Raw genomic sequence first — 12,924 nt, 5'->3', positions numbered from 1 at the left:
GATCGCCTGTCTGGATATGGAAATCACCAAGACTGATGATGGGAGCAGCAGTGGGAGTGACAGTGAGCCAGGAGCTGAAATCATGGAGAAGTGAGGAGCAGTGACCTGGATCAGCAAATGACCCACAAGGTGGGATACGATTTACTCTGATGATGAGATTCATAACTGGGTGTTGAGGGTGGAGGGAGAATGGTGTAGAAGCAGTGCTCACTTGGAAGGGCACAAGAGAAGCTATATCTTCAGGGGAGAGCTGGGTTCAGTTAGAGTAACAAAGTGACAAGAATGTTCAGAGAAGAGATTGAAGAACTGAGAGATTTTAAGTTAGGCCATGAGTATCAGAGACTCCAGGAGTTGGGGGAAGGGAGATGCGGACAAAACAGGATGTATGGTGATGAAGGGTAACTGGAGTCTGGGGCTGATGTGGTGATAAGCAAGTGATAGGAGAGTCACATGGTCTCGAGACTGACAATGTTGGTGAGGCACTGGGTGGTGGAGGGCAGATAGGAAGGGGTGTGGGATATAGTGGACATTTGGAGGCTTGGCAAAGTGTCCTGACTCCAGACCTTTGCAGATGGAGGTGGGGGAAAGCTGATACTTCTGTGGGTGTTCAGGTGTTCGTAGCATTCAGGGAGAGTGCCAGTCTGCATGGAAGCACGTAGAGATTATAAACTGGCTGTTCCCAGCAGGCCTCAAACGGGCTTTATGTGACTTGTACAGTTTCTAGGATTGAGAATTTTTTATGAAATATTTTTATTTTTGGCTTTGCCTGAAAAATCTGAAGATCTGGCGGTGCCAGTCCAGTGTTCCCACATAGCACCCATGGGGTGGCGCCAAGTACTTCTTTTGGCAAGGTCAAAGAAGACTGTCTTTCTCAGCCTGTATTTATTCACTTGGCCTGCCCTCTGTATCTTCTAAGCATTAGAGTTGTGACTCCCATGTTAAGAGTATGCCCCATTTAGGAAACAAAGGTAGATAAAACATAATAGCTACTTATAAATTGTCCAGTGCAGTGAGTGTGTGTATGTGTGTTATTGTTGTTAGGGAACACCCCTTATCAGGTGGCCACAAATGTGCATGAGTTTTTAATCTCTTCTCGGATGATAAGTCCTGGTATTTGGAGTGCCCCCAAATATATAATTTCGATCAATACAAAGGCAGATAATATATTCCTTTTCAGAATAGAACTTCAGAAATTCCTTTTAGGAGTGGTCAGTTAAGTGTAGTTCCTGCTGCCAATAACTTATGCATCAGAACTTGTGGAAATGGTTCCTTCGCTCATAGCCCTTCGTTGATTGCTCTTGGGAACTTCCACTGAAGACAAGTGCAGCAGCATTCATGTGAGAGCCTCCACCACACTTTGAAGTGATCTTCCATGAGCATCAACCTCTTCGATTAATTAGTTTCCCCAGAACTTTGACTGAAAGAGTGAACTTTCCAGTAAATCTCCAAGAAGCATGTTATTAGTCACCACTCCTTTTTCTTCTCCTCACCCCCATGGATAGTTGTAAACTGAGTAGCCAAAGAGAAGATGACAGATAAGATGGAAAGTGCAGCTGGTGTTGGTGATCAGCTGGGAGTTCTCCAAAGTAGCATCTCGTAGTATTCTTGTCCTTCACAGAAAAGGCACTTGTTTAACTCGCAGGCAAGACAGTTTAGTTCCAGGACAGTTTGAAATATTTATTCAGCATATATTTATTGAACACCTGCCAAGTGCCAGGCACAGTTTTAGGCCCTGGAAACAAAGCACTGAATGAAACAGATGACACCCTCCCGCCCCTATCCATGGCAGTTACATTGTAATGAGAAGAAGTTAATACAATAAATAAATGAACAATGAATAGATGACTTGGTGATGAGTACTATAAAGAAAAGTAAGGTGGGGGGAGGGATAAATTAGGAATTTGGGATTAACAGCTACACACTACTATATATAAAATAAACAACAAGGACCTACCATATATCACAGGGAACTATATTCAATATCTTGTAATAACCTATAATGGACAACAATCTGAACAAGATATATATGTATATAAAGCTGAATCACTTTGTTGTATACCTTGAAACATTGTAGATCAACTATACTTCAATTAAAAAAAAAGAAAAAAGTAAGGTAAGGTTTGGTGTGCTTAGTACTAAAAACATGGCCTCTGAGGCTCAAATGGTGACTATACCTGAAGAACATTGAGGTGCTTGCCTTTAGGTCCACTGAGGGAAAGTGGACCCTTGCCACCAGAAACATTCCTTTGCCCTGGTCAGTATTTGAGAAGTCAGCCTGTAATAGAGAAAGCCAGCCCCCAACCTGTTTCTCATTTTACTTATCCCCAGAGTCATTTGCAACATTCAGGCTTGTCTTCAGGTAGCTGGCCAGGCAGCCAAACCTCTGTTTGCCATGTCCTGAGACTGACAGGCCAAATAAGGGATGAGGTAGCTTGTGATTCATGTGAGGCAGGAGAGAACCCTGAAGGGGTCACACTGAAATGACTTAACCCCAGGTGGGCTTGGTGGCCCATTGGTCACATGACTAATGAGGAATTTGCAAATGACCCCAGGAGCATTAGTGTGTCGATTATGGATGTCCTTGTGTGATCCTGGTCACAAATGTCATTTCACTTGTTTCTGACAAGACCTTTTTTGAAAACTTATGAAGGAGTGCTAGAACTTGGATGCTGAGGCCCATGAACTTTGGAGTTAGTTACTTTGAAGTTTATTTGAAGCACATTTTTCATGATTGGAAAGCCATTTTAGAAATGAGGGCAAGTGTTTGAGATAGATCTCACCAATGGGGGCCTAGCTCCCTGGCCTCAGAAGCCCCGTAATCTAAGTTCCTGAGTTCATATGTGGTACTTTGTCCGTGTTTATTCCAGGGTCAGTCATTTAGAGTCTAGGACATGTTCGGGGTGGGGGTGGGGATGAAATAATATATAGCTATATAATATAGCTATTATAAGGGCTCTCAAAGGGCTACATAGATAGCTATATGTCTGTGGTATTGAAATTTAGTGTGGTGCTTAGGAAAAACACATCTACAAAGGCTCCTGGGGTGGGGTGGTAATGGAAAAAATGGTTGAGAAACATTGCTTTAGGTAGAGGGTCCATTAGCAGTAATCAGTTTCTGAAAATGGTCCATGTTTCAAAAAAGGTTAAGAACCCCTGAATGTGAATTAACAGACAATTCCATTAGAGACTTTGAAACTACTGTTTCCTTACAATTTTTTTTTTTTAACACTTAGGACCTTTTTCTAAAATTTGTTTGTTTGTTTGTTTGTTTGTTTTGGCTGCTTTGGGTCTTTATTACTGCCCGCGGGCTTTCTCTAGTTGCGGTGAACGGGCTTCTCATTGCGGTGGCTTCTCTTGTTGCGGAGCACGGGCTCTAGGCGCACGGGCTTCGGTAGTTGTGGCACGTGGGCTCAGTAGTTGTACCTCACAGGCTCTAGAGCGCAGGCTCAGTAGTTATGGCGCATGGGCTTAGTTGCTCCGCGGCATGTGGGACCTTCCCGGATCAGGGCTCGAACCCGTGTCCACTGCACTGGCAACCGGATTCCTAACTACTGCGCCACCAGGGAGGCCCTTCCTTACAAATTATTCAGATGGAGCACTGTGATCCTAGTTATGAATTTAGGTAAGGGTAGAATTTATAGTCCTGCTTGAGTGATGAGTATGAGGTGACAGTGGCTAGGAGTGGTGGTTTGCATTGTGCTGATAGTTTATGGAATGTAAACCTTTATATCTAAATATTTTATATCTAAAATGCCAAGATTATATATCTGAAACAACAAGATTTTATGAGCCTTATAATTTAAGTTGGATTTGTCATTGTAGATGTTCTTTCCTCATAAATACCTAGGGGTTATTTTAAAGTTTCTGAATGACTTATCCTAATAATGACAACTTCCAGGCACCAGAACCTAGAGGATGTGGGTAGTTAGTAGCTTTCTGTACTGGAAACAGAAGGCTTCAAGTATGTAGAACCTATGCAACTAAGCAAAATAGCTGGATTTATAGGTCACCTTGAAATAAGACTGACTGTAAAATAAATGTCAACTTGGAATTTGGCACAGTAGAATTAAAGGAGCCTTGAATATCGGCCTCCCTGGTATTCAGTACCTCTTCACTGACACAGAGCTTTAATATTCTCTCATTGCTCAGTGAAAAGATAACTTGAAGTCCAAATGGGTAACCAAGGCATAATTTTTCTTATTTTCTTGTCTCTGACCTCTTAATCTCCTGATACTGTAGTGTTGCAGGACTTTGATCTGTGTGATAGTCTGCCATTGTCTTACTGTAGGTGAAGATAAGGAATTTTGTGTCTTCAGGCACGGCAGGTGGTTGCACAGCAGAAAAACAAAGGGAAGGAGTGATGGTTGGGTTGGTTTGATCGACTCACTGACTTGAGTTTGTACCTTGGTTTTCCATTTCCCCTCCATCCTGTCAGTCACCACGTTCCGTTGGACTCACTAGTGAAATGTGTCATCCTTCCCTTTATCTTCATTCCCACTGTTCCTACAGTAGTCTGGTCTTCATAAAAATATAATATCTACTACTTATTCAAAGCTCTGTGCCAAATGTTTTAAGCTCTTATAATGGAGTAAAAAACACCTTTAATTTTCACAACACCCTTAATGATTGGTCCCTGTGTCAGAGAAGTCCCTTCCATTTGAATTGTTTTTAAGAAATGCATCTGCAAGTCCACAGAATTTAACTCAATGGGACCTATGGAGGGAAAGCCAGCTGAATCTCCCCACTTGATTACTCACCAGTGAATTCAAATTACATTGAGCAAATGCCCTTTCCCAGACAGGCCATGGTCAAGATAACGTCAAGATTAATAAATGGTGCATTCCACAGCAGGAAACAAAAATCTAGGTGCCACAAAATGGGACTTATTGCTAACAAACTTGTGAAAAAACATTTTTATACTAAGTAGATCCAGAATGGGTACAAATCACACAGAGAGGCCTTCACTTCAACTTGGGCTGAGTTGTATTTATACTGTCCTCAAGTTAGTTCTCTTGGTGACATTTCAGATTTCACTGTAACCTGAAGGAATTTTAAAGAGGAAACTCTCCTGTTTACTACAGAGAATATTTCTGATACAAGATGTATGGGTTTTTCCACATCGAGCAGTTCTCAGCAGACACGGATTGGGTGTTTGGCAATTTAACTCAATTCTGAAACCGCAGGGAGTGAGCACAGATCCTGTAGGTTAGGGGCTCAGTCTCTCAAGACTCCCTCTCCCCCCTCAAATGCCAGTCAAAGTCCGAGGTTGTCCCCTGTCATTTTCACCAACCTGCTATAAATCAAGGGTTGCCATGACCCCCTTGGATCCAATTGGCTAGAGTGGCTCACAGAACTCAGGGTAACACGTTTACCAGTTTATTATAAAGGATACAAATCAACAGCTAAATGAAGACAGAGGTTTGGAAGGGTTCTCAAGTGTAGAAGCTTCTGTCCTTGTGGAGTTTGGGGTGAGCCACCCTTTTGGCATGTGGATGTGTTCACCATCCCAGAAGCTCTCCTAACCCCTTCAGTTGGGGTATTTTATGGAAGCTTCATCACATAGGCATGATTGATTATTAACTCAGTATTCCACCCCTCTCCCCTCCCCGGAGAATAGGGGGTGGGGCTGAAAGTTCCAACCCTTTAATCTTGCCTTGGTTTTTCTGACAACCAGCCCCCATCCTTTTTTTTCTTTTTTGGCTGTGCCACAAGACTTGCAGGATCTTAGTTCACCAACCAGGGATTGAACCCGGGCCCTCGGCAGTTAAAGCGAGGAGTCCTACCCTCTGGACCGCCAGGGAATTCCCCCAGCCCCCACCCTGAAGCTTTCTAGGGCTCCCCCAGCCACTATCATCTCATTGGCATACAAAAAGACAATCGTACTACTACAGAGATTGCCAGGGTTTTAGTTCTTGTGTCAGAAACGTGGGTCAAAGAACAAATATTAGAACATGCTCCAGCTCTCAGGAAATTACAAGAGTTTTAGGAGCTCTGTATCAGGAAGGGCAGGCGGGGAGGGACCAAATACATATTTCTAATTATGTCACAGATATGATAGGTCTATAATCAGAGCTTTGCCTTATCTTCCTAAGCCTCCCAAGAGCCTGATTTCGATACTCTAAGCCTCTAAAATCTGTCCTTTTTTTTGATTAGCCAGGCCTAAATCAGAGAATATGGGGCTTGCCGAATTGAAGAATACTGGGTTTATACATTTTCCAGCTTTATTGAGAGGTTTATACATTTTTGTTGCATGTATTATTGTTCCCTTATTATGAATGAGGAAATGGGTGGGCAGGGAGGTTAGGAAAGCTGCCTCCCATCCCCACCCCAAAACAGTGGGCTAGTAAGAGGCAGCCAGGAATTCCTGCACACACTGGTCCTTTACCAGAACAGCTTCCTACAGGCCCTGTCCTCTCATCTGTCCTACACACTTTTGCCAAGTGACTCTTCCTTATTGTGTCACTTCCCTATACCAGAGCCTTTGCTCATTTCCTTTGTACCTTGTGTGGCTTACAAGCCCTTTGAATTTAGGGTGTGATTATAATATTTTACCTTGTGTGATTTTCTTTCTATTCTTCTTCTATCCAAGCCAGTCTTGTGGCTCTAACTTAATTGTTTTTTGTTTTTTTTGCGGTACGCGGGCCTCTCACTGTTGTGGCCTCTCCCACTCGGAGCACGGGCTCCGGACGCGCAGGCTTAGCGGCCATGGCTCACGGGCCCAACCGCTCTGCGGCATGTGGGATCTTCCCGGACTGGGGCACGAACCCATGTCCCCTGCATCAGCAGGCGGACTCTCAACCACTGCCCCACCAGGGAAGCCCTCTAACTTAATTGTAAACCCCTGGAGGTCAAGGACTACATTCCCAGTGGGTGCCATCTATGTAGTATGGCTACTCAGCTCAGTTTACCTTGGAGGGTTCCAATTTATGCCACTGTGTTTCCCACGGTAACTATTAAGAATACCCCTTTTCGGGCTTCCCTGGTGGCGCAGTGGTTGAGAGTCTGCCTGCCGATGCAGGGGGCGCGGGTTCGTGCCCTGTCCGGGAGGATCCCACATGCCGCGGAGCAGCTAGGCCCGTGAGCCATGGCCGCTGGGCTGCGCATTCGGAGCCTGTGCTCCGCAGAGGGAGAGGCCACAACAGTGAGAGGCCCGCGTACCACACACACACCAAAAAAAGAATACCCCTTCTCACTCTGAAAAGTGTCTTAATCTGGAGGATAAATTATATGATCGCCCTATTTACATATATTAGCTATTCACCAAACACTTGTTGCTTACTACTGTTCAGGATACTAGAGAATTTAGTACCTTCAGTTTTATTTACCATGAAATATTTAACTGAAAAATTTAAGCAAACAAAAGGGATGACAATAATCCACTCTCCAGATAAAACCCTTAAAGAAAATACAAGTAATGCATTCACAAAATTAGAATACTCAAATTGTACTAAAAGATACACATGGAAAAGAAAAACTGGAAAAGCTTCTCCCTCCTTTAGTCACTTTCCCTAAAGGTAGATTCATATCTAAATTAAAAATTTAAAAAGAAATCAAAATATGTAAACCATTCTTTTGCTGTCCTTCTCTCAGACACTTTTCTATAGCAGCACATACGTAGTTGTCTATTTTTTGTTTGTTTTTTTGTTTTTGTTGTGGTTTTTTTGCACAATGCGGGCCTCTCACTGTTGTGGCCTCTCCCGTTGCACAGCACAGGCTCTGGACACGCAGGCTTAGAGCCATGGCTCTCGGGCCGAGCCGCTCCGCAGCATGTGGGATCTTCCCGGACCAGGGGACGAACCGGTGTCCCCTGCATCGGCAGGCGGACTCTCAACCACTGCACCACCAGGGAAGCCCCAGTTTTCTATTTTAAACAGCTCTGAGTATTCGATTATGCGGATGTCTCACAAGTTATTTCACTAGCACGAACAGGGTGTTCTGGTGGTGAATTTTCAGCTGTTGTAGGTCTGTGCGCACCAAGCCCTTTGTGGATGTGGTAATAGTTGCCCCTGTTCTTTGAAACTCTTGAATTAATTGATTCTTCTTGTTTACTTTTTGATGCTGAGGAGTGAAGTGTATTCTTTCCTATTTTTTTGTACAAAATAGTAATTTCAGATGTCTGAGGATTATTGTAGCAAATCATTTCCCTTTGGCCATTATCCTTAGAATTCTAAGTGGCTTTAATGAAACAATGGAGCTGCTTTTAGTGATGGAAGGGTGTGCTGCAGCATTTTTGGCAAAGGATTAACCTGAGGAAGGCGTGGTCAGTGTTGTCATAGAAATGTGAGCCCTAGGAGTCTATGTGATAGCATCTGACCACACCTGTAGGACGTGCTGAGTTCTGTGATATGACAGGGGGTGGGGCGTGTGGAAAATCTGAGCAGGGTGTTTTTAGCAACACTCTCCAAAGAAGTGATTGGCAAAGTGCAGCTCGTAGCCACTACCTACATACGGCCTCCACGCTAAGTATGGCTTTTGCGTTTTTTTAATAGTTGAAAAAAGTCAAAAGAATATTTTAAGGCGTAAAAATTACATGAAATGAATTTCTATTGGAATGACAGCCACGGTCGTTCATTTGCATATTGCCTTAGGCTGCTTTCATGCTACCATGACAGAGTTGAATAGTTAGGCTAGGTGACCCATGAAGCTTGAAAGAAAGGCAGTCCTTGCTTGGCACAGTTTTCAACATGCACAGATTTCAGTTACTACTATATATTAACTGTGAGTACTTGGGTACAGCACAAGTTTCAGCTACTAGCTCTTCAGTCACAAATCATTGTGTAAATTACACCTATGCATAGTGATTGGCCACTGCACATCTGTTACTCGGTTCATACACAGCAAAGCATGTAGTTGTGTTGCTTCTTTGTTTCCCGGTATACGTGACAGTTTACAAAAATGGTTAATCACTAGAGGAAGTTGGCCAAAAAAACCACCAAAGTGTAGCAAAGAGAAAAAGTGATAACACTGGAAGTGAAATTCCAATTGAACGTAAATGGAGTGATAGAAGAATGAGTTAACTGTGGGAATGTGGACACTGCTTGCCATTTGAGACCGGATATGCAGCCAGAGGAGCTTATCGACAGAAATGAGGAAAGTAGTTGTGACAATAAAAGGATGATCCAGTGGAAGTGTCGCTGGCAGAAACTTCCAGAAAAAGTCAAGCAACTCTCAGCAATTTTGTGTCATTGAAAGGGCAAAGGGGGCTTCCCTGGTGGCGCAGTGGTTGAGAGTCCGCCTGCCGATGCAGGGGACACGGGTTCGTGCCCCGATCCCGGAAGATCCCACATGCCGCGGAGCGGCTGGGCCCGCGAGCCATGGCCGCGGAGCCTGTGTGTCCGGAGCCTGTGCTCCGCAACGGGAGAGGCCACAGCATTGAGAGGCCCGCGTACAGCAAAAAAAAAAAAAGAAAAAAAAAAAAAGAAAGGGCAAAGGATAAAATGTTGGAAGCTGGGCCTCCCTGGTGGCGCAAGTGGTTGAGAGTCCGCCTGCCGATGCAGGGGATACGGGTTCGTGCCCCGGTCTGGGAGGATCCCATATGCCGCGGAGCGGCTGGGCCCGTGAGCCATGGCCGCTGAGCCTGCGCGTCCGGAGCCTGCGCGTCCGGAGCCTGTGCTCCGCAACGGGGGAGGCCACAACAGTGAGAGGCCCGCATACCGCAAAAAAAAAAAAAAAAAAAAAAATGTTGGAAGCTGATCCAAACCTAGAAAGAGGTGTGACACTTCACTAAGGCGAACTGAAAAGATGCTTGCTGTGTATCATGAGTTATATGAATAGACCTTCACAAGCACTGTTCAGACTACTCTTGGCGACTTATTTATTTACAAAGAAGATTGAACACTTCGATTCTCAAGCTTTGGTTTTTTTTTATAAACTTATTTATTTTATGCTGTGTTGGGTCTGTTGCTGCGCGTGGGCTTCTCATTGTGGTGTCTTCCCTTGTTGCGGAGCACGGGCTCTAGGTGCGCAGGCTTCAGTAGTTGTGGCACACAGTTGCTCCGTGGCATGTGGGATCTTCCCGGACCGGGGATCGAACCCGTGTCCCCTGCATTGGCAGGCGGATTCATAACCACTGCGCCCCCAAGGAAGCCCCAATTCTGAAGTTTCTAATGTTTTAACTTATAGTGTACTAAATAAATATTCATTTTGTTTTATTTATTTTTATTATTGTATACATTTATAGCCCACAGTTTTTCGTTTTAAAGGTCACGGAACAATCATAATTGTTCCCATTGCTGTGCATGAGTTCACACTATTCTGCCTGTGTTTACTATTTGGCCCATCATAAAAAAAAAGTTTACTGAGCTTCACTCTAGAGAAAACAGATGGGGGGAGGAGAAGTACCATTTCATGAGTGGCTCCAAGCTTGTGAGGTGATCCAGAGCTTTCTTATTAGTATACAGTGAGGCAAGAAGTTGGTGTTCTTCAGTTTATAGCACCCACGGGAGTAAAAAGTGTATCAAGGGACTTCCCTGGTGGAGCGGTGGTTAAGCATCCCCCTGCCAATTCAGGGGACACGGGTTTGATCCTGGTCTGGGAAGATCCCACATGCTCCGGAGCAACTAAGCCTGTGCACCACAACTACTGAACCTGCTCTCTAGAGCCCGCGAGCCACGGCTACTGAAGCCCGCGCACCTTGGAGCCCGAGTTCCGCAACAAGAGAAGCCACCGCAATGAGAAGCGTGCACACTGCAACGAAGAGTAGTCCCCGCTCGCCGCAACTAGAGAGTGCCTGCACGCAGCAATGAAGACCCAACGCAGCCAAAAATAAATAAATAAATAAATAAATAGTTTAAAAAGCTCAAGCAACTTTAGAACCAGAGAAACCTGTTTTCTATGACAAAGACCAGTCTGTCGGGCAATTTTGTAATAGCCAATGTTCAAAATGCCTGCCAGGGTCTTGTAATTTAGGTTCATATGTCAGATGATGTGTGTTTTTAACCATTTTTAATACTTTTCCAAGAGAATGTTACTGTTTCCTAAAGTCAGGAATTCCATTTTTCCATATTCTGAAGCAAGTATATCCAAATTTGGTGCCCTTCAGCTTTTCCCTGTTTTTCTTATTCTGTTTTGAAAACGTATGGAACGTATTTAATTTTGCACTAGCATTTGTGAGCACAGAAATAGAACTTGAGGGCTTCCCTGGTGGCGCAGTGGTTGAGAGTCCGCCTGTCTATGCAGGGGACACGGGTTCATGCCCCGGTCCGGGAAGATCCCACATGCCGCAGAGCAGCTGGGCCCGTGAGCCATGGCTGCTGAGCCTGCGCTCCACAACGGGAGAGGCCACAACAGTGAGAGGCCCACGTACCGCAAAAAAAAAAAAAAAGAAAAAAAAAAGAAATAGAACTTGAAACATATTTTTCATGATTGTTTTCCAAAACTATTCTGAGACCAGTATATCATTTTGTCATCTCTTAATAAGAACAGTTATATATTAAGGAATAACTTCCTGAAAATTGTCCAACCGAGTGCCCTCAGCCTTGGCCAGTTCTTTGGTATGGTGCTATCTATGACCCTGTCATTGAGTGTCACCATAAACAGGCCTAGCAGAGGGCCTGGCCTTGGTGAGCCCTCCAGTTGTGATGAAGCCTTGAGGAATGTTTTGGCTTTTAGGCAACTTCAGTTTCATGTTTCTCCCACGGCCCGTCACTATAGTGGTTTCTTTCTTTCTTTCCATCCAAGGGGTCGTTTTGTTTGTGCCTGTGCTCTCTGATCAGACCAATTTGAATTCATATACAGCTCTGCTGCTTGCTTAGCTTAACCTACCCAAAGCCTCAGTGTTCTGCTTTGTAAAGGGCAGGGGTGGGGGTGTTACTGCATGAGTCACAGTTTTATTGTGACTATTAGAAATCGTGCATAGAATGTGCCTGGCATCAAGCTTAGTGAAGGCAGTGAAACGGGGTGTCAAGAAATAAGTCATGCTCTGCATTTTGGTTCATTTTGATTTTAAGCTGGGTCTACCAAAGTATAGTATTTTGACTTTTTTGAAGGTTTTTTTTTTTTTCGGTACGCGGGCGTCTCGCTGTTGTGGCCTCTCCCGTTGTGGAGCACAGGCTCCGGACGCGCAGGGTTAGCGGCCATAGCTCACGGGACTAGCCGCTCCGCGGCATGTGGGATCTTCCCGGACCGGGGCACGAGCCCGTGTCCCCTGCATCGGCAGGCGGACTCTTAACGACTGCGCCACCAGGGAAGCCCCAGTTGCCTATTTTAAACAGCTCTGAGTATTCGATTATGCGGATGTCTCACAAGTTATTTCACTAGCACGAACAGGGTGTTCTGGTGGTGAATTTTCAGCTATGTAGGTCTGTGCGCACCAAGCCCTTTGTGGATGTGGTAATAGTTGCCCCTGTTCTTTGAAACTCTTGAATTAATTGATTTTTCTTGTTTACTTTTTGATACTGAGGAGTGAAGTGTATTCTCTCCTATTTTTTTGTATAAAATAGTATTTTCAGATGTCTGAGGATTATTGTAGCAAATCATTTCCGTTTGGCCATTATCCTTAGAATTCTAAGTGGCTTTAATGAAAAAATGGAGCTGCTTTTAGTGATGGAAGGGTGTGCTGCAGCATTTTTGGCAAAGGATTAACCTGAGGAAGGCGTGGTCAGTGTTGTCATAGAAATGTGAGCCCTAGGAGTCTATGTGATAGCATCTGACCACACCTGTAGGACGTGCTGAGTTCTGTGATATGACAGGGGGTGGGGCGTGTGGAAAATCTGAGCAGGGTGTTTTTAGCAACACTCTCCAAAGAAGTGATTGGCAAAGTGCAGCTCGTAGCCACTACCTACATACGGCCTCCACGCTAAGTATGGCTTTTGCGTTTTTTTAATAGTTGAAAAAAGTCAAAAGAATATTTTAAGGCGTAAAAATTACATGAAATGAATTTCTATTGGAATGACAGCCACGGTCGTTCATTTACATATTGCCTTA

This window comes from Mesoplodon densirostris, chromosome 19, assembly GCF_025265405.1.
Source record: "Mesoplodon densirostris isolate mMesDen1 chromosome 19, mMesDen1 primary haplotype, whole genome shotgun sequence".
Lineage (NCBI taxonomy): Eukaryota > Metazoa > Chordata > Mammalia > Artiodactyla > Ziphiidae > Mesoplodon > Mesoplodon densirostris.
The sequence above is the reverse complement of the archived record's forward strand: the minus strand, read 5'-3'. Positions refer to the sequence as shown.